The 20,358-nt window shown below is 33.0% G+C and overlaps 1 long non-coding RNA gene across 1 annotated transcript; it reads right to left on the bottom strand.

Annotated features, from left to right (window-relative positions):
- Positions 1 to 16,017: 16,017 nt before the first annotated feature.
- On the bottom strand, positions 16,018 to 16,819 carry LOC140796715 (uncharacterized). The gene is made up of 2 exons (XR_012110511.1): positions 16,502 to 16,819; positions 16,018 to 16,256 (listed from the first exon to the last, which is right to left on the bottom strand). It is a non-coding gene; the product is annotated as an uncharacterized lncRNA (long non-coding RNA).
- Between the last annotated feature and the right edge of the window lie 3,539 nt (positions 16,820 to 20,358).

Below are 20,358 nucleotides of genomic sequence, written 5' to 3'. Positions count from 1 at the left end.
ATTTTTTAAAATTTTGAGTTGAATTTTAAATATTCAAAAGTTATGTATAAATTTCTCCACATAATCTACTATTATTAAGGAAACGGTTACAATAGTTTACTTATGATTAATCTAGTCACATATGTAAACAACTTGTGAATGACTATCAACCTTAGAAATACTATCTTTATATCTTTGAACATTCGCAATGCATTTAAATAACTGGTGAATGCCTATCAACCTTAGACTCACTATCTTTGTATCTCAAATGTCACGGTGCATCCGAATGCCAATCATCAACTTACTTTTTCCATACTTAGTTTTTAATGAATTGAACCTCCAATTGATGCATATGCTCATTAAAAATTTATCAAGACATAAAAAATTAGAGAAAATTATATTTTACCGCCCTACAATAAAGCCTATATTCGCTTCACTCCCCCATAATTTTATTTATATCACTTTATCCTTTATGATTATATTCAAACTGCATAAGCTTTACAAAGCATCTAAAATAATACTGATCAGATTATGGACCTTAAATATATAGCAAAACATATATATATATATATATATATATATATATATATATATATATATATATATATATATATATATATATATGTGTGTGTGTGTGTGTGTTTAATAAAATATAGTTTCTCCAAAAAAAAATTATTTTGATCACATTTTTCCAATTTACCAACTTTTAGTTTATATTTTTCTCTCGTTTTATATTTGTAAGATTATAAATAAATTTGAGTTTAATTAGGATATAGATTGGTTCTCTTGTTTAAATTTAAAGTTTCCAATTAAAATTATTTATTTTTTAAAATTTTGAGTTGAATTTATATAAAAATTATGTACAAATTTCTCCACATATTCTACTATTATTAAGAAAACTATTACAGTAGTTTACTTATGATTAATCTAGTCACATATGTAAAATATTTTATATACTCTTTAATTTATCTAAGGACAAAAATTATTTTTAATAACTAATTAGTTAGTATCGAATTATTGTTTATCAGTAAACGTTTGCATTACTCTCATTTAAGAATATATTAGTCTTTTCATGTATTAAATGGTTCAGATTTTAACGCACAGTCATCCAGAATTATTACAATGGCAACGCTGCAAGTACCCATGTAAAATCCCTTAATTACGTGTATACTCTAAAATTGCAATAGTTTCAAGGGAGAATTGACCCTGGAGAATGTAGCAATAGTTGCCGTGAGGAAATTCTATACTTAATTTGTCCTCCCATAGCTTTTTCCACTCAAAGTCGTGTCTTTACTGATGCCTACCGAAATTGTATGTTGTCAGTAGCAATATTTTCAGCGGTGTTTGTTTGAATAGTAGGAGGATGGGCAAGAGGGAGATGGGTTGAAAAGGAATATTTTTTTCCAAAATTTTTCTAATATTTTTAATTAAAGCACTAAAAGACTTACACAATATGATTCTGAATCAGCCTACTATTGATTATACTTATACATTGCAGCATTATAAAGGGGCTTATAACGGACTTACAACACAATCGTTGACGAAAATCGACTGGGAAAAAAGAAGAGAAAGGCACTTGATATATGTAGAATCTCTATTTTCGTGAAAAGCATCTGATATACTACACAGTAAGGAATCACCTTAAACTTAAGCATTAAAGAAAAGATGAATGTAGTACATGAGATTGCACATCTGCATCAAAGGAGAACAATTACTAACAGTCTGCATTCATGAATGGCCAGGACTACTCTAAGAATCTCATCCTTACAAGTGCTTATCTCTTCTTTTGTGAAGCTTGAGAGTAATATCATTGTTTCTTATTTTCCATGACTGTCAGAAGCTCGTTCTTCATACAAACACAAGTTTCTGCAAAAGCACATCGTTTTTTGTACTATCAAATCTTGATCCAATTTGTCTCACATCTTTTTCTATGGATGGATACAAGTGTATTAGCCCGGATTTGACCGCCGCCAAGACTCGGAAGTAGTGCAAGTCTAATATGTCACAATAACATGTAGACATCTCTGGGTCTTACGTTGTTAACTTATGGTTATTACTAGTGAGTTGGAATCTGAAACTAGGCTATTAACTTATGGTTGCATGTACTATTACTAGTGATGATGATAATGATATTCGGAAGGAAGACGAAAGTTGCAACATATATACAACTACACAGAGTCTATACTATTTAGCGTAATTGATTCTACCTTTTTCTTTTTTCTCACCTATTAGGATAGTGATCTTGGATCTTTCAAATTTTAGTCTTAGATTGTTGGATCATATGATTTTGTTAACAAATTTGCTATCACAAAAATATTGCACTTGTAATAATTTCTAAAATATAAAAAGTAAGAAATAATAAGAATAAGGGAAATTTATTGATACGACTCGGGTCAAACCAGTCATCTCGAGTCAAACTGGCCATCTCGGGTTAATTAAATAGAGACCGAAACCACTTACTTTAATTAGATCTATTTATTTTTATAATTTAGTCTTGAGTCAAGTTAGTCGAGTCGAGCTCTTTAAGCTGGCTAATTGAGTCTTAGGTAGCCTCCAATTGGTGTATACCAACTTGTCAAGTGGCTTCATGGAGAAGACAAATGCTTCCTAAGGTTTCGCTTAAGACCTAGATTCCATAGACAGAGATGATAAGAAAAATTCTAACAGGCAAACCTTCACATGGATAATCTCTCTTTAATTGTAGTAACAATATTATTATACATCACAGTTGCCAAGTAAACTATTTTTTCAGAAAGAATTACATGGATTAGAGAGGCTATTTTTAAAATAATGGACAAGTGTTGAATTTTGAGAGTAACATTGTAGAGACAGATAAAACATAAAATGTGAGCTACAAGAGTCAATCATGCATGCAAAACTGTGTAACCATCCCACTTTTTATTCGGATTAGGCATAGTAGAATGATAAGTCACGGAATGATTCCCTTATGATGTGAATTAATTGTAGAAAGCAGTCAGCGTAACCGAGGATAAATATTGATCAAATATTCTCTCGTAGTCAGAAAATTACGAAATTAAGTGGTATCAATCCGTAACTCCCCGATCTATATTTTTCGTATTTACGTCCTTCGCAGATTTGATTTGAATTAATTGTAGAAAGCAGTCAGCGTAACCAAGGAAAAATATTGATCAAATATTCTCTCGTAGTCAGAAAATTACGAAATTAAGTGGTATTGATCCGTAACTCCCCGATCTACATTTTTCATATTTCCTTCACAGATTCGAACTAAAACAGGGACAAAAATATGATATTGCGGATAACGGTGGTGGTGACGGGTGGAGTGGAAGTTAGGGTTATGGATGATAATGGAGATGATGGTGGATGGGTGATGTTGTTTAAGGGATAAAAACGAAAGGGAAGAAGTGGTCAAGATCCCAAAGAAAAGGGAGGACTCGACAGATGAGGGAGATTAGAAGTTAAGAGAGACCTTGCCAACGGTAGAGGCGGTAGATTGGTAAAGAGGGAGGAAGGAGATTAGGGTAGAGACAAGATAAAGAGGCAAGAAACCAATATTCCAATAGCATAATAAATTTGGCTGCCATCCACACTTTTATAGAGGCTAGCCAATGAGCCCTAATAACAATAACCAACCCTAATCCTAGTGGAATCCTGATGATCACGTTCGAACGCGCCCGATCGCATTCGAACGCACAAAAGGCGTTCTCTATATGTGTGAACGCGATGTAGGCCTCTTTGCAAAGGTTAGATCTCTCAAAATCATCTTTGCAAGATCTACCGTGGAATTAATCTATCTAGAGGTCATTACAGATTGGATCAATCAATTTCTCCATCTGATATATCGAAGTGCATATCATTTTTCTCTGTGGACTTATGTAAGACAATGGAATAGGGCAATACGTAAATCTCTAGCAAAAGTTTTTGGAACTCATGCATGGTCGTAAGAAGTTATTGCATGCATAGGGGTAGTTATTCCCAAGAGTCCTCTTTCTATCCAATACATTTTTTAATGAATGAAGCTATTTTGAGTTAGTAGACAAATATTTTGAGAGAAAGGATTCCTTCTTGTTTTGCTCCTATTTCCTTGGTAGATTTTAAGTGAAGAAGAGTGTGTTCGACTCCGACGTGATAGATTCCATAGAAGGATGATCCAGTGTTTATCCGACTCCATTTGTGTTATCTCGTCCAATTTTCGATAGTTCCGGTATCTAAAGACTTGTGAATTAGTATAATATAATCATTTTATTCTCTCACATGTGTAGTTGTTAGAAACTTTTAAGCCAAAAAGGCAAGCACAAATTAGTTAGAAAATAGTAGAGTTGAGTGACTTTGCAATGAAAACATAAAACTGTGAAAAAACTACTATTAGGTTTATCAGGCAAAATACTCTTATATTTTCTCCTTGTTATTTATAGTAGTGCTGTAACTTTTCTACGCAAAGTCGTCTCTAGCTCTACTGATGCTTAGCGAGATTGTTGTTACTAGCAAATGTTCTGCAATGATAGAACTCTCTTGTACTATTTTCTACAACAAATGATTTCCACCACAAGTTATCTTCTCTACAAGCTTGTTTGAAGTAAGAAAAGCCAAGAAAAGATTTAGTACATGAGATTGCACGCATCCACATCAAAAGAGAAGAAACTAAGAAAGTGCTGACACTCTGCATTCTTGAATTACTAGGACTGCTATCAAAAAAACCTAATAACCCGAGTCACGATTTCTAAGCCATTACTTTTTTTAAATATAGCAAGTAATAAAGCAAAGATATTTAAAAACTAAAACCAAAGGTTTTAGGTTGAAAAACTCTAAATTAGATAAAAGAAATCACTAATCGAAACTCAAATAAAGAACGTTTAAAAAGTTGTGCATTTTGAAAGATACTCTCTAAAATAATCAAGATGGTTATAAGTATATAAAAACCCTAAATATACTGTCAATGTGTTAACCAAAAACTCGAACTTGTCCATGCATTCGGACATCCATGCCTGTGGACTCCTTTTCTCAGTTGTTATTTGCATGATGTTTGAACAACATACAGATGCTTGTCAACCAGAAAGTCTATATTTTCAAATGCAAAAATTAGCATTCCAATGACTTGTGAATGCCTATCAACATTAGAAATACTATCTTTGTTGAGAAGAGTTAACATGCGAGCTACAAGAGTCAATCATGCATGCAAAACCATGTAACCATCCCACTTTTTATTCGGACTAGGCATAGTAGAATCAATTTGAAAAATTTTGGTGAAATATTTGGGCTATAGGGGAACACAAGCGTCCCTTCTGGAAGAGAAAATGTTGTTAAATAACAACAACATCCAAATACACATCAATTCCATATACATTTGACCGCATGCTGTTAGAAAATAGTATCTTCAAAATACTATAGCATTGTAGTAGAACTCACCTAGTAGCTTGACAAATCTAGCTTGGAAGTTTTACAAGTATTCAACCACTAGTGCATAATAGCTTGGAAGTTTTACAAGTATTCAGGCTTGGACCGAGCTCGACTTAAGTTGAGCTGAGCGAAGCCTAAATACCAAATTAGGTTTGAAATTAATTTTGAATCAAGCTTGAGTTAGAGCTGGCTCACTTAGGGTCGGTTATTTACAACCCTACTTGTAGTTATGTTTAAATTTACCTTACCTTCTTCGTATGTGTCATTTTACTCATTTATGGGTTATATTTAAATTAAAACTGTTCATCGTATTAAACCAAATTAGAGATCAAATTTAAAAATCTTTATTAGAGATAAAATTTAAAAAAAATGAATAAGTTTTCTAATCTATCCCAAATAACATCAATTAAATTTCATATGGCAAATATATGACTAAAACAAACATTTGTTAATATTTTTATTATATTTTTATTATCTAAAATCTAATAAGTATTATTTTAGATGCGCTAGAAAATTTATCCAATCTTTTGTAACTTTGTCTATAATGAGAATTTTTAAATTTGACATCTAATTAATCAAATATATTAAAAAAAAGTAATAATTTCAGTTTAGTTCCCTTATCATTAATATAATGTGATGTCCTAATTTTCTTTTTGTTTGAAATTGATGGTGTCGTATGAACAATGATTTTTAACTTTTCATGTTGCTTCTATTATACCTGCCTAATTTGGCTAACCAAATGGTTGAACAATTATTATATATATGTATGCTTTAATTGTAGCAAGAGGACTTAGTAATTAATACTTTGCCTTAAAAATCTTTGACATTTTCATATTGCACTTTCTCCTCATTTTATCTTTTTATTATAAATTCTCTATATTTTATTATTTTCTGACCGATTTGCTATCGCCTCAAGGTTTTTAACAACTCTTCTTTTTCATTTAATAAAAATACCAGAATGCAGTATCTTCATTTAAAAGTTTCTCACAGCTAACAATTCTTTAAAACTTCATATCTCCAAGGAGTATTTTTAAATCTTTCACTCTGTTATTTATATCTTTCTCATATAAACTTATTTAAAGATACTCATTTAAAGATATTTTATTCTCCGTATTTTATTAGATAGAAAATAGAGTTGTCAGAAAATTTTAAAAGCTAAGACGAGGATAAAGTGGCTTCATGAGTAAAACTTCTATGTAAGGTTTACTAGAGGTCAATGTTACCTTATTTTGTTTCTTCCATGGCTCAGTTTTTTCTCCTCCTTGATTATTTTGATAATTTATGATAAAAAAAAGGGAAGAGTTCTTATGTTTGATTAGTTGCTAATATACTCTTTGATAGTTGTGAAATAATATTTTTTGCAATATAGTTGGTTTGATACTCTTTGATAATATTATTACTTATGTTTCTTATCATGACATATAATTTTATGCTTTAGGTATTTAATTTCTTCCACACTTGCTTTTCTCATGGTACGCAGTTCCTTTCGAAAGTACGTGTTGATTTTAATCTTCTTTATTTGTGATATGTTATTTAAGTGGTTATAATAGACATTATGCATATTGTAAAAGTTGCATTGTCACAAATTACCAAACAGAGATTGTAAAGTTTGTAAATTGGGAAAATGTGATCAAAATGGGTCATGGAAAATGACAAACAATGATATTACTCTCAAGCTTCACAAAAGAAGAGATAAGCACTTATAAGGATGAGATTCTTAGAGTAGTCCTGGCCATTCATGACTCTTTTGATGTGGATGTGCAATCTCATGTACTACATGCATCCGCAGAGACACACGACTTTGAGTGGAAAAAGCTATGGGAGGACAAATTAAGTATAGAATTTCGTCACGGCGACTATTGCTACATTCTCCAGGGTCAATTCTCCCTTGAAACTATTGTAATTTTAGAGTTAACTCTGATTCTGGATGACTGTGTGTTAAAATCTGAACCATTTAATACATGAAAAGACTAATATATCCTTAAATGAGAGTAATGCAAACGTTTACTGATAAACAATAATTCGATACTAACTAATTAGTTATTAAAAATAATTTTTGTCCTTATAAATTAAAGAGTATATAAAATATTTTACATATGTGACTAGATTAATCATAAGTAAACTATTGTAACCGTTTCCTTAATAATAGTAGATTATGTGGAGAAATTTATACATAACTTTTGAATATTTAAAATTCAACTCAAAATTTTAAAAAATAAATAATTTTAATTGGAAACTTCAAGTTTAAACAAGAGAACCAATCTATATCCTAATTAAACTCAAATTTATTGATAATCTTACAAGTATAAAAAGAGAGAAAAATATAAACTCACAGTTGGTAAATTGGAAAAATGTGATCAAAATAATTTTTTGATCACATTTTTCCCTTCTTTTTTTTAAATTATCAAAATAATTTAAAAACTCTTCCCTTTTTTTTTATCACATTTTGATCACATAAGAACTCTTCCCTTTTTTTTATCATAAATTATCAAAATAATCAAGGAGGAGAAAAAACTGAGCCATGGAAGAAACAAAATAAGGTAACATTGACCTCTAGTAAGCATGCTCAGCATGAATACCATTGAGGTGTCTTTGTAACTTAGTGCCAAGTTGAATATCAAAAACTTGGTAGCTTTGCCTCAACCTTAGTAATCGAAGCCTTTGCCTTTCATGCCTTGCTCTTCTACCTCCAGTATTGCAACAGTCCTACTCTCATGATCGAGGTGGATTCCCTCCTCCTTGTCAATGTGGTTAAAGGTATACTAGTAGGCCTCTTGGTCCATTGCTCCAACCGTTGAAGACTGTATTGCTCTTTTAGCTTCATATTCCTCCATCTCGATCAGTCATATATACTGTGAAGCTAACTACCCAGCGGATTGGCTAGCAAACATGCGTCGATCTTCAGGCTTTGGTTGTATATGGAAATAAGTTTTTCTCAACCCCCTTATCTCTTTTGTTACCTTTAATTTTAGCGGCTCTTTTCGTATTCGCGGCTCTTGAGTACTACAATTTATCTAAATAAAAATACAATTTATTTTTGCAAGGTATTAGAATGTTTTAGGGGGGACTAAAACTCCCCTCAAGTTTAATCCTTATCTTCAAAATTTTAGAAGAATCTCTATATCTAGTAGATGAAGAACTAGGTTTGTAAGGAGATTCATGAGTAAAACTTCTATGTAAGGTTCCTTTGTCAAGTGGCTTCATGGAGAAGACAAATGCTTCCTAAGGTTTCACTTAAGACCTAGATTCCATGGACAGAGATGATAAGAAAATTTCTAAGAGGCAAACCTTCACATGGAGAATCTCTTTTCAATTATAATAACAATATTATTACACATCACAGTAAAAATGATACAATATACTACAAGATGACAAAATTGACTATAATAACTCAAAATCAAGTAAAAAATCATATTTATATATCAAGAATATATTTTTGAATCTAGAAGTGCATCAAATTTTTTTTTTATAAACAAAATAAAACTCCGACAAATCTAAAACTAAAAAACAAAGATAAAATTTTAGAGAAAAAGAAAACCTAAAAAAAATGAAATGAAATAAAAAGAAACTCACAAACTAAAAAACACAAATCCCAATAAAATCAGTCCAAAGCACAAATCCCTAAAGAAGTACGAAGATACTCAAATCTCTGTATATCCAAAGGTTTTGTGAACAAATCTCCCCAACTGTTTCTCCGTCTCAACATGTTCCAGTGCTATTATTTTGTCTTCAACTAACTCGCGTATAAAATGATGTCGGATATCAATGTGTTTTGTCCGTGAGTGTTGAATAGGATTTTTCGATATATTAATAGCACTCATGTTGTCACAATAAAGCACCAAGTATCTTGTTTAGTGCCATAATCCTTGACCATCTGTTTCATCCATAATAACTAAGAACAAGAACTCCCTACTGTAATGTACTCGGCCTCCGTAGTAGATAAAGATATCGAGTTTTGTTTCTTACTGTGCCAAGCAACCAGATTATTTCCAACATAAAAACATCCACCTGAGGTACTTTTTTTTTATCATCACATGAACCTGGCCAATCGAATCCGTGTATCCCAATATGACAGCACCTAAGTCATAAGTAAACCAGATACCTAAATCAACTGTGCCACTAACATATTTTATGATACGTTTCACAACAAACAAATGTGTCTCCTTAGGTTCAGACTAAAACCTAGCACACACACTGACGCTAAATGCAATGTCTGGTCTACTAGTAGTTAAGTATAAAAGAATACCAATCATGCTCCTATATAATATCTGATTAGAAAATAAAGACTTGTCACCCGACATATGTCTTGAACAGCCACTATCTAAATACCACAAATCAGAATTTAAAACTTTCAAGGCTGTATGCATAACATAACATTTCAAATCACTTTTCTTGACCCATATGGCCTTTGTTTTCATCTCATAAATGAAAGCACTTGTAGTTTTTGTAAAAATTTGCGATGATGTCGAATATGCCATAGAATGCTGCAATGATAACATGTCGGAACAAACCCTTTTCTACTCACCTTTTGTCGGGGAGTGTGACTAAAGTTTACCTTTGGTGCCGTTGAAGATTCACCAGTTTGTAGATTCAACTTCAGTTTAAAAGCATTCATCCAGGATTGCTTTGTAAATGCGGTTGATAACTTCAGGTATTCTTCCTTTTGTATACCTCTAGAAATGAAGACAGTTTTATTATTATTTGAATTACTAGTGTATCCAATACCATACCTGTCTTTTCTAGAGATCTGAGCTTTTGAAATCTCGTCAAGTATATTCTTCCCTTTTAGAAATGTCACTTCCTTATGCAATCGCTCCAGTTCAATTTCATCAGCCTTCATTTTATTTTTCGCATTATCAAGTTGTTCAAAAAGGTTTTTGACCCGTTCAAGTTCCAATTTGTACTTTTCCTCAAATTTAATTCTTTCTGGTTCGATTACCTTGAGTCGTTGAAGTAGTCTAAGATTGCTTTTCTTAAGTTTAAACGACTCTAAGTACAAGTCATTATATGCCTTTTGAATTTCAGATTCATCTTCCTCAGCTGGTAACATATCCTGATCATCTGTACTATCAGTATCAACAACAGAGTCAGTATTAAGTAGAGAAGAGGTAAAAGCTACAAAATTTTCTTCGTCTTTTTCAGAATCATCATCAGATTCATCTAAGTCATCCCAAGTAACTTTCATAGCTTTACCCTTCCTCTTTAGACGATTAGGGCATTCTTGTGCGATGTGTCAAAAACCAGAACATTCAAAATATCGAACTTTATTCTCAGAATTCTTATTTTTCTATTTGACATTGTTGTAGCTCACACCTATATTCGAACTCACGTAATTCTTCTTTTTCACAAAGGCTTTGCTTTTCTCAAGTTTTTCAGCATTCAACTTGTTTGGCTTTCGAAAGAATTTATTGAACTTTTTGGCAAACATAGCCAACATCTCAACATCTAAATCACCTTCATCATCAGATTCCTCTAAATTTTGTTCAACTATGGATATGGCCATCACTTTGGACTTCCTCGATTTTGAAAGACTAGACTCAAATGTTTATAAATTTCCTATCAATTGTTCAACTTTTATAGAATCGCTGTCCTTATTTTTCTCAATAGCTGTAACTTTCGCCTGAAACGTTTATGGAAGAGACCTAAGGATCTTACGGACAATTCTGTTTTCAGGAATTTTCTCTCCTAGGTTGAAACTAGAGTTTACTATATTACTCAGCTTTGCATAGAACTCATCAAAAGTCTTATTCTCTTCCATACGTAGAGTTTCAAAACTAGTAGTCAGCCTCTGAAGTTTCGAAAGTTTTACAGTTGAGGTTCCTTCGTGAGTAGTTTCTAAGATCGTCCAATCTTCTTTTGCTATCTCACAAGTAGAAATTCTTCTAAATTCTTTCGAGGAAACACAACTAAAAATTGCATTTATTGCTTTACTATTCTAGCCAACTTTTTCATATTCTATCCTATCCCATGACTCAGTCGGTTTCTCAATAAGTTTATCATTCACCATGTACATTGGTGGACTCCAACCGTTCACAACAACAAACCATACTCGCTCATCTATAGACTTCAAATAAGCTCTCATCCTAGCTTTTCAATATCCATAATTTGATCCATCTAGAATAAGAGGTGTAATAGATAATGGTCCATCTCTATGAAAATCCATCCTATCTGATCTCTCTCAAAGGGTGAGAACCTGCTCTAATACCAATTGAAAAACAGCTAGACACACGTATGTATCTGAACCCTAGGCAATGATATCGCTCGTTCGCTTAAGTAAAAGTCGAAAGAAATATTAAAAATGAAAATAGAGATGAACGCCAAGATTTTAACGCGGAAAAACCCAATCAGAAAAAAATCATGGATCTAAACTCGAATCAAAACTAATCACTAGAATAGTAGCAGTTACAAAATTGACTCACAAGATAAATCGTCGATCCTCTCGACTTTGTTCTTCTCAGTTTTGCTCGCTAGAACCCACGATTCACTGTTTCTCGTGATTGATATCCAACCTCAGTAGCCCTCGAGATTGATTTTTCGTCTAGATAGCCCTTAAGACAAAAAATTAAGCTTTTAAAAAGTAGGACGATGTAAGTTAAAGAATTGATCTAGCCACTAGAAGTCTCCTTCAATAAATTTTTTTCCACCACCCTCTAGTTAGGGCAACACAATACTTATATATGATTTCCAAGATAGAGTCAAATCAAAGTCTTATCCGAACTCACGAAAGTCAAAGATTTTCAAACTTCGTTGGTGCATTCGAACACGGCCCGGGTGCATTCGAATGGCCTGACTTGATCTCAAGTGCGTTAAGTGCGTTCGAACGGACCCAAGTGCGTTCGAACGCGACAGCTTGAATTCCTCATGTTGCGTTCGGACGCGTTTGTAAATGCTACTCTCGGTCTGTGTGAATGCAGTACCCGCATTCGAACGCCTTTGTGAACGCAGTGTGAACTCATCAACTTTACTCCAATAATCTTGTAATTCTTCAAACCAGATATTTTCTAGACTTGTATAAAGCTCATATACATGTAAAGATATACTTAGAATATTTTGTACATAATTGCCAACAATTAAAAACCTAACACCCGTGATACTACCAATATTTTGTACAATGATAGGAGTCTGGTTGTATTATTTTCTATAATAAATCACTATCTATTTGATTGGTGACAAATTTGACAAATGATTGAGAATTATAATTTTTTGTTATCATTTTTATTAATTCAGTGTTATGCCCTTATTTTTTTATTATTCAGTTTACATGAATATTTCCTTTTGTTCTTTTTCTATATAATCTATATATATGTTTAAATTATAGCAAGAGCCTCTCTTGTCATTGGAGAAGCCGGAGGAGCCTCTCTAATGGAATCAAACCTGGATAAATATAATATTAGTATATTATGATCGAACCTAGGAGTATTCAAGCTTTGATACCAAATGATACGTGTCAACATGGGGTCAATCCGAACCGCGGACAGTTTTGCATAGTTGTGGGAGAATATTCGCCAAATATTCTCTGGATAATAGAAAATTAAAAAACTAGTTGGAATAGTTTGTGAAAGAACACCCAGACACAGTATGTATCTAAACCTTAGGTAATGATATCACTCTTTTGCTTAAATAAAAAATCAAAAGAAATATTAAAAAGCAAAAGCAGAGATGAACGTCAAGACTTTAACGTGGAAAAACCCAAACGGGAAAAAACTACGGATCCAAACTCAGATCAAAACTAATCACTAGAATAATGGTAGTTACAAGACTGACTCACAAAACAATCCGTCAATCCTGACGACTTTGTTCTTTTCAGTTTTGCTCGCTAGAACCCACGATTCACCGCTTCTCGTGATTGATATCCAACCTTAGTAGCCATCGAGATTAATTTTTCGTCTAAATAGCTCTTAAGACAAAAATTTTAAACCTTGTAGAAGAGTCGGACCTTGTTAGTTGAAGAAACAATGTAGCCTCAAGAAGTCTCCTTCAAACTTGCTTCACCAACCACCCTAGAGTTAGGGCATCACAATACTTATTTATGATCTCTAAGATAGAGCCAAATCCAAGTTTTATCCAAACTCACGAAAGTCCAAAAATTGCAAACTTCGTAGGTGCATTCGAACGGTCTAACTTGATCTCAAGTGCGTTCGAACAGGCCCAAGTGCGTTCGAACACAGCGGCTTGATTTTCATAGGTTGCGTTCGAACGGACAAGTACACTCCTCTGGATGTGTGAACACATTGTGAACGTAACAGGGTGCGTTCCAACGACCCATGACTGCGTTCAAACGTGCGCAGAAATAGCACTCTCGTCCTGTGCGAATGCTTGTGCTCACATTCGAACGCGCTTGTGAACATTAGTTACTATCTATGCGAACGCATGCGCTCGCGTTCGAACACGCTAGTGAACGCTATTCTTTGTTTGTGCGAATGCTTGCTCTTGCGTTCGAACGCGCTTGTGAATGCTAGTTACTGTCTGTGCGAACGCGTGCACTCGCGTTCAAACGTGCTTGTGAACGCTACTCTTTGTCTATGCGAACGCCCTATGAACGCGTTGTGAACGCAATGTGAATGCGATGTGAACTCGTAAACTTTTCTCTTTTAATCTTATAATTCCTCAATACAAATACTTTTTAGACTTTTATAAATGCTCATATACATGTATAAAAATACTTATAATATTTTGTACATAATTGCCAACACTAAAAACCTAACAGTTTGGTGACTAATGCAAACTAGATCAGACCGAATCACATCAAAGGGAGATTAGGCTCAATAGATTGAGTCTAATTATCTTATTTGGTTATTTAGTTTAGTTAGAGTCTTAGCAAGTTAGGATTTTATTTAATTAGCTAAATCCAGCTCTGCTTAGTTTCAGAAAAATATTTGTAGAATATTCTATACAAATCCAAATAATATCAAACTAGTTGGATAAGGTCGCCAACCTCCAGATCTACAACTTTGATATTCATAACTTCTCCAGATTCAGAATCTATTTATGATGAAACGAAAGCTTAATCCGAGAAGATAAGCGACGAAACGAAACGAAGGGTTAATCCAAGAAGATAAGGAAGACTAGTTTAGTTGATTTATTAGGATTTTAACATAGTTGTTGGTTTGTTAAGATTTGTTAGAGTTATTTAATTTAGTTGATGAGTCCCTAGGGTGAGCCTCTATATATATGTGGAGAAAACCCTAATTGGAGTTTTATGATGATGATGATATTGGAATTAGCTTTGGCCTTTATCTTCTTTTCTACTTGTCTCTAGCCATTGACAACCTTTTCCACCTCCTTTCTTCCACTGGTCAAGTCTTTAGTCAGCCATTTCCAACTTCTAACCACCCTCTTCTATTACAACTTCTCCCCTTTCACACCAATAACTAAACCTAGCATCTATCTAGCCATTTGAGGGCTATCAAGCTAGGATCTAATTGACCTTCGGCCATTATTTAGTTGATATCTTGAGATCTAACCGCTCAAATTCTATGATCTTGGATTCGTTGGAAAGCTCTCTCTAAGACAACAACATATCTAAAATTCAGGAAGATCCGTTAGTTACATTGTTCGCAGATCCCTTTGGAAGTTACAAGCTTCATCGAGTGTAGGACCATTGCGGATCGGATCAGGCCAGTTTGTAACAGTAACTTTCAATTTTTGATTTTTAGATCTTTACATATTAGGATGATATCGGATTCTAATCTAGATGACAAGCCGATGATAGTGTTAGGTGGCGGGAGTGGTTCGGCTTGTTATCCAGATTAGACCATGATATCATCCTAATCTGTAAAGGGTCTAAATACTAAAAACCTAGATGTGTAAGTTACAAAACTATTCCAATCAGTTTCCTTGGTAGATTTTAAGTGAAGAAGAGTGTGTTCGACTCCGACTTGATAGATTCCATAGAAGGATGATTCAGTGTTTATTCCATAGTTCTGGTATCTAAAGACTTATGAATGAGTACAACATAATCATTTTATTCTCTCACATGTGTAGTTGTTGGAATTTTTAAACCAACAAGGCAAGCACAAATTAGTTAGAAAATAGTTGAATTGAGTGACTTTGCAATGAAAACAAAACAGCGAAAAACTACTATTAGCTAGGTTTATTAGGCAAAATATTATTATAGTTTCTCCTTGTTATTACTAGCAATGGTGATAGGGTTCCCTTGCATTATTTTCTATAATAATGGCTGTCTATTTGAATGGTGACCTAATGAGAAGAATGATTGAGAATTACAATTTTTAATTATTAATTTTATTAATATATTGCATGTCGACATTTTTCGATAATCTTTTTTATGTTCCACACTGCATGTCAAATGCATTTAAATTTAATGAATGAATCTTTTCTGTTTTGTGCATCCTTTTTATTGTCTTTAAGACTTTAAACTGGGAGAGAAAGAAAATTATCTTCTCTCTCTATATATATATGTGTGTTTCAATTGTAGAAAGAGTCTCTTAAACTTTGACAAATATAGTAATTAATACTAGTGCATAAAATTTCTCTCAAAAAAATTAATAAATATGCATAATAAGAAGGGATTTATGGTCAATGTAACAATTGCAGGTTTGATACATTGATACTGTTGATTATATGTTTTACTTAGTAAAATTGACTTTACATGATGTTAAATAAAAAAAAAATTCAATGAGAGTAAATTATGAGAATCAATTTTAAGATCCAGAATAGACATTTATTAGGACACAAATATGTGGATGGGTACACATAGAATAACACCAAAGTACAAAGAGCAACTTAATAATAAATTATAACTATAATTAGGAGGTAACCATATTCCTCCACAACGTGTTCTTTTATTCTATGAAAGGCTAGCTCACCAGAACCACATAGACAATAATTAGATGCCAATGCATAACGGGCTTTTGATCTTAACCACTAAGGAGTGCTACCTGAAAATTAGAATTATAAAGAATATGATTAGAAATACTAGAACACTTTAAAGATCAAGAACTGAGCTATTAAAACACCTTGATCCAGCAAATTAAAATCATTATAAATTGGGCCTACTAAAATATTAGGCTTTTTGTGTGTAAATAGTTTCAAAAGTTTTTTACTTCTAGATTTTTTATTTTCATGTTTCATCTTTAATTTATCAGAGAGATTTTAGAAGAATATACACGCTAATATGACTAACCGATCGTAGAGTTTTTCTTCTTTTCTTTAGTGGATGTAGCAAGAGTCTCCGTATTAGGAGGAGGAGGAGGATATGGTTGTCGCTCTTTTCTGTATGGGCCTCTAGGATGAGTGTATGATCCTCCCGGGCTTGGGCAAGTGGATTTGCAGGCCGGATTGTTTAGGTGTAGGGGATTAAGGGTAGCAGTAGCTCTCACATGAGAGATGAAATCTCCAGTGAGGGCCAAGAAAAAGATTACAAAAGCAAGGAAGATGTTTTTGGCAGCCATTAAATTACTTCTATAGGGGAAAGAGAGACAAAGAGAGAGAGAGAGAGGTTGTGGTGATAAATTGCATGCTTCAGTGCAACTGCCTATTTATAAGCACATGAAGTTTGTTGAACACCAAGAACTTGGACACTAAGGTGGACGTTCTGTGTCTTTATCAATGTTGACTCTCGTTTTACTCGTAGAAAAATATCCACACCAAGAACTTGGACACTAAGGCCTTCAATGTTCTCATTGTTTTTTAGGGTTTTTTTTTTCCCATTCATGCCCTTCTCAAACCTCTTATTTACGTGTATATTATCAATTCCTCAACTAAAACACTTTGGATTTTATATGGAAACTCATTAAAATTAAAACTCTTATCTTTGTTTAGTTACCTATAAACGTTTGCATTACTATCATTTATAGACATATTTATCTTGTCAATTATTAAATGGTTCAGATATTAAGATACAGTAGTCAGAAAATAATTAGAACACCACCTATTCAAATAACCTTATAAAATCTTCTAATTACGTGTATACCCTCAAATTCTCAAATCATTTCGGTTTTTTTATATGGGTATCCTTAAAACCTTATTTTTGAATGGTCAACTTTGCAAATAAATTCAGTTTTATATATTACACTGGAGTTAGATAATTTAAATTCAGTCCTTGAGATTAAAAAGTACTGTAGTAATCAAATTATGTGCTTGGAAACAGATAAAATCAAATTATATGTATATAATTTGATTATATATATATATATATACATCGGGAAAGAGAAAAAGAGAAAGTAGAATGGTGAAGGCAGCGAAAAGGTTTAACAGGGAGCATTCTGCATGTCCAAGAATAGTCTCTGTGGATAAAATTTACAAACAAATGAAAAGAATACTCAAGTACAGGCATTTTCTTTCTGTATACATATGATTTAGCAAGAATATTTTGCCAAAAACTAGGAAATTCTATACTTAATTTGTCCTCCCAAAGCTTTTTCCAGTCAAAGTCGTGTCTTTACTGATGCCTAGCGAAATTGTATGTCGTCAGTAGCAATATTTTCAGCAGTGTTTGTTTGAATAGTAGGAGGATGTGCAAGTGGGAGATGGGTTGAAAAGGAATATTTTTTTCTAAAAATTTTATAATATTTTCAATTAAAGCACTAAAAGACTTGCACAATACGATTCCGAATCGGCCAACTATTGATTATTCTTTTGCATCGCGGCATTATAAAAGGGCTTATAACGGACTTATAACACTATCTTTGACGAAAATCGAGTGAAAAAAATAAAATAAAAGCACTTGAAACATATAGTCAGGAATCACCTTAAACTCTTGCATTAAAGAAAAGATGAATGTAGTACATGAGATTGCACATCCGCATCAAAGGAGAACAATTACTAACAGTCTGCATTCATGAATGGCCAGGACTACTCTAAGAATCTCATCCTTATAAGTGCTTATCTCTTCTTTTGTGAAGCTTGAGAGTAATATTATTGTTTGTCATTTTCCATGACTGTTAGAAGATCATTCTGCATACAAACACAAGTTAATAATCTTGATCTAATTTTCACAACTTTTTCTACAGTTGCATACAAGTGGGTGAGCCCGACTTTGACCGGCGCAAAGACTTGGAAGTAGTAGTCTAAGTCCAAGAAGTCACATTAGTATGTAGACATCTATGATTTGATGGTCAAGATCGGTCTAAAGTTGTTAACTTTTGGTTATATTAATGATTTTAGTCCAAAACTCGCTATTTACTCGACGGTGTGAGCTTCTTTATTTGTTCATCCAACATTCAACGCATTAAAAATTAATTGAGTTTAGTTATTTTTTTGTTATCATATTTACCGTTTTATTATAGCCGTTAGATCGTCTTTACTTTTCTAGGAGTAAATTATAGCCGTAGATCTTTAAAACTTCCAAATCTTAGTCACTGTCTTCCTACAGTAGCCACCCTATTCTACAGTCGTTCACCACAACCCTCCGACGACCGTTGTAACGTCAAATATTTACCATTTTGCTCCGTTCTAATCTTGCTCCAATATTTTTAATATATCTTTTCATCTAAACATCTGATTGATGTGAAACCAGAGCCATTAGAACCCTATCTCTTAAGGCTACCACCACCTAAATTTTTATAATTTATTTTAAGTCTAAATAAATCCAAATTTAGTTCAAAACAGTATCCGTTTAAGCAAAACATTTATTATTACGTGTTACCTGAGATTGACAATACTTGTATGTTTAGACAAACGGTTCTTTTTCTATTCTATATAACCTTTATAAATAAACATCTAGTGAAAAGTGAATTGGGATAATATAATTATTTTATTGTCTCACATATGCAATTATCAAAAGAAATTTAAGCGTAGCTTAGTCAAAAAATAATAAAATTAAGTGAGAGTAAATTCGAAGACAGTTTTATTATTATTTGAATTATCAGTGTATCCAACACCGTACCTGTTTTTTCTAGAGATCTGAGCTTTTAGAATCTCGTCAAATTTATTCTTTCCTTTTAGAAATTTAACTTCCTTATGCAATCGCTCTAGTTCAATTTTATTAGTCTTCATTTTATTTTTTGCATTGTCATTTTTCCTTATTGGTCGGGAACAGACCCCGTCATGTCTAATAATTTTATTAGACATGTTCAAATTTTTTGCATTTTATTAGCCCCATAACAGTTATCTATTTGCTTATTGGTTTGCATTTGCTTGATGTACACGATATGGAGTGTCTATTGATTTCTTAGAGTCTATGGTCCGTCCTTTGGGTCCATTGGGACTAGCTACACTCAGCAGGAGCAAAGTTAATTCTTCTCGACTATCTCAAGGATCGGTGAGTGCCAAAGATCTTAACACTAAGCATGACACTAACGAGGCTGTGGATACCCCTGATGTTAGTACTCGATAGGATCAACTTGAGCAAAAGTTTGACACCTTCTCTGTAGTTATGTCAACTCAAATTCTCTAGATCTTTTGCAACGACATGTATCGATACTTTCCTCCTCAACGGTGACAGGGTATTGGCACTTTGCAACAAGAAAGGGGGATTCTGTGTTCTTTATATTGTTTACTTCTTTACTTATGTACTTTTCATTTAAGTACTTTCTGCTTATTTTGATGATATGTACTTATGTTCCTTCTTTAGCTATTGTTTTAACGTGAGTGCATATTATTCATTTTTGTTTATCCACATATGTGTTTCAGGTGGTATGGAGTGTTTGTTGTGATAGGTGCATATTCATTGAAACATGTTTTTGAATCTTTTGTTCATGCTCAATAGGCCAATGTATTTTAGATACTTGTATTTAGGTTATAGGTTCTTGTTACAAAATTGCCGGGGAGAGATTGTAATATTATTTTATTGGGAATTATGTGAACAAAATCTTTTTTGTGTTGGTAGATTTTTGTAAAGAGTATGATATAAAAGAAATGTTTAAGTCTTTTGAACAGCCTTTCGAGGCGTTTGAACACTCCTACCCAAGGATAGAAGTAAAGGTTAGGTGTTTGAACGACCCATTAGGCATTTGAAGGGGGGAAGCCCAAATGTAGAAGCACTTAGTTGGCGTTTGAACACAAAAGTCTAAGAGCAGTTGGCTACTACGGTTATTCTAA

The sequence above is a fragment of the Typha latifolia genome, chromosome 10 (genome assembly GCF_019914945.1).
Source record: "Typha latifolia isolate L0001 chromosome 10, TyphaL0001v2, whole genome shotgun sequence".
Classification (NCBI taxonomy): domain Eukaryota; kingdom Viridiplantae; phylum Streptophyta; class Magnoliopsida; order Poales; family Typhaceae; genus Typha; species Typha latifolia.
The sequence above is the reverse complement of the archived record's forward strand: the minus strand, read 5'-3'. Positions and strand labels throughout refer to the sequence as shown.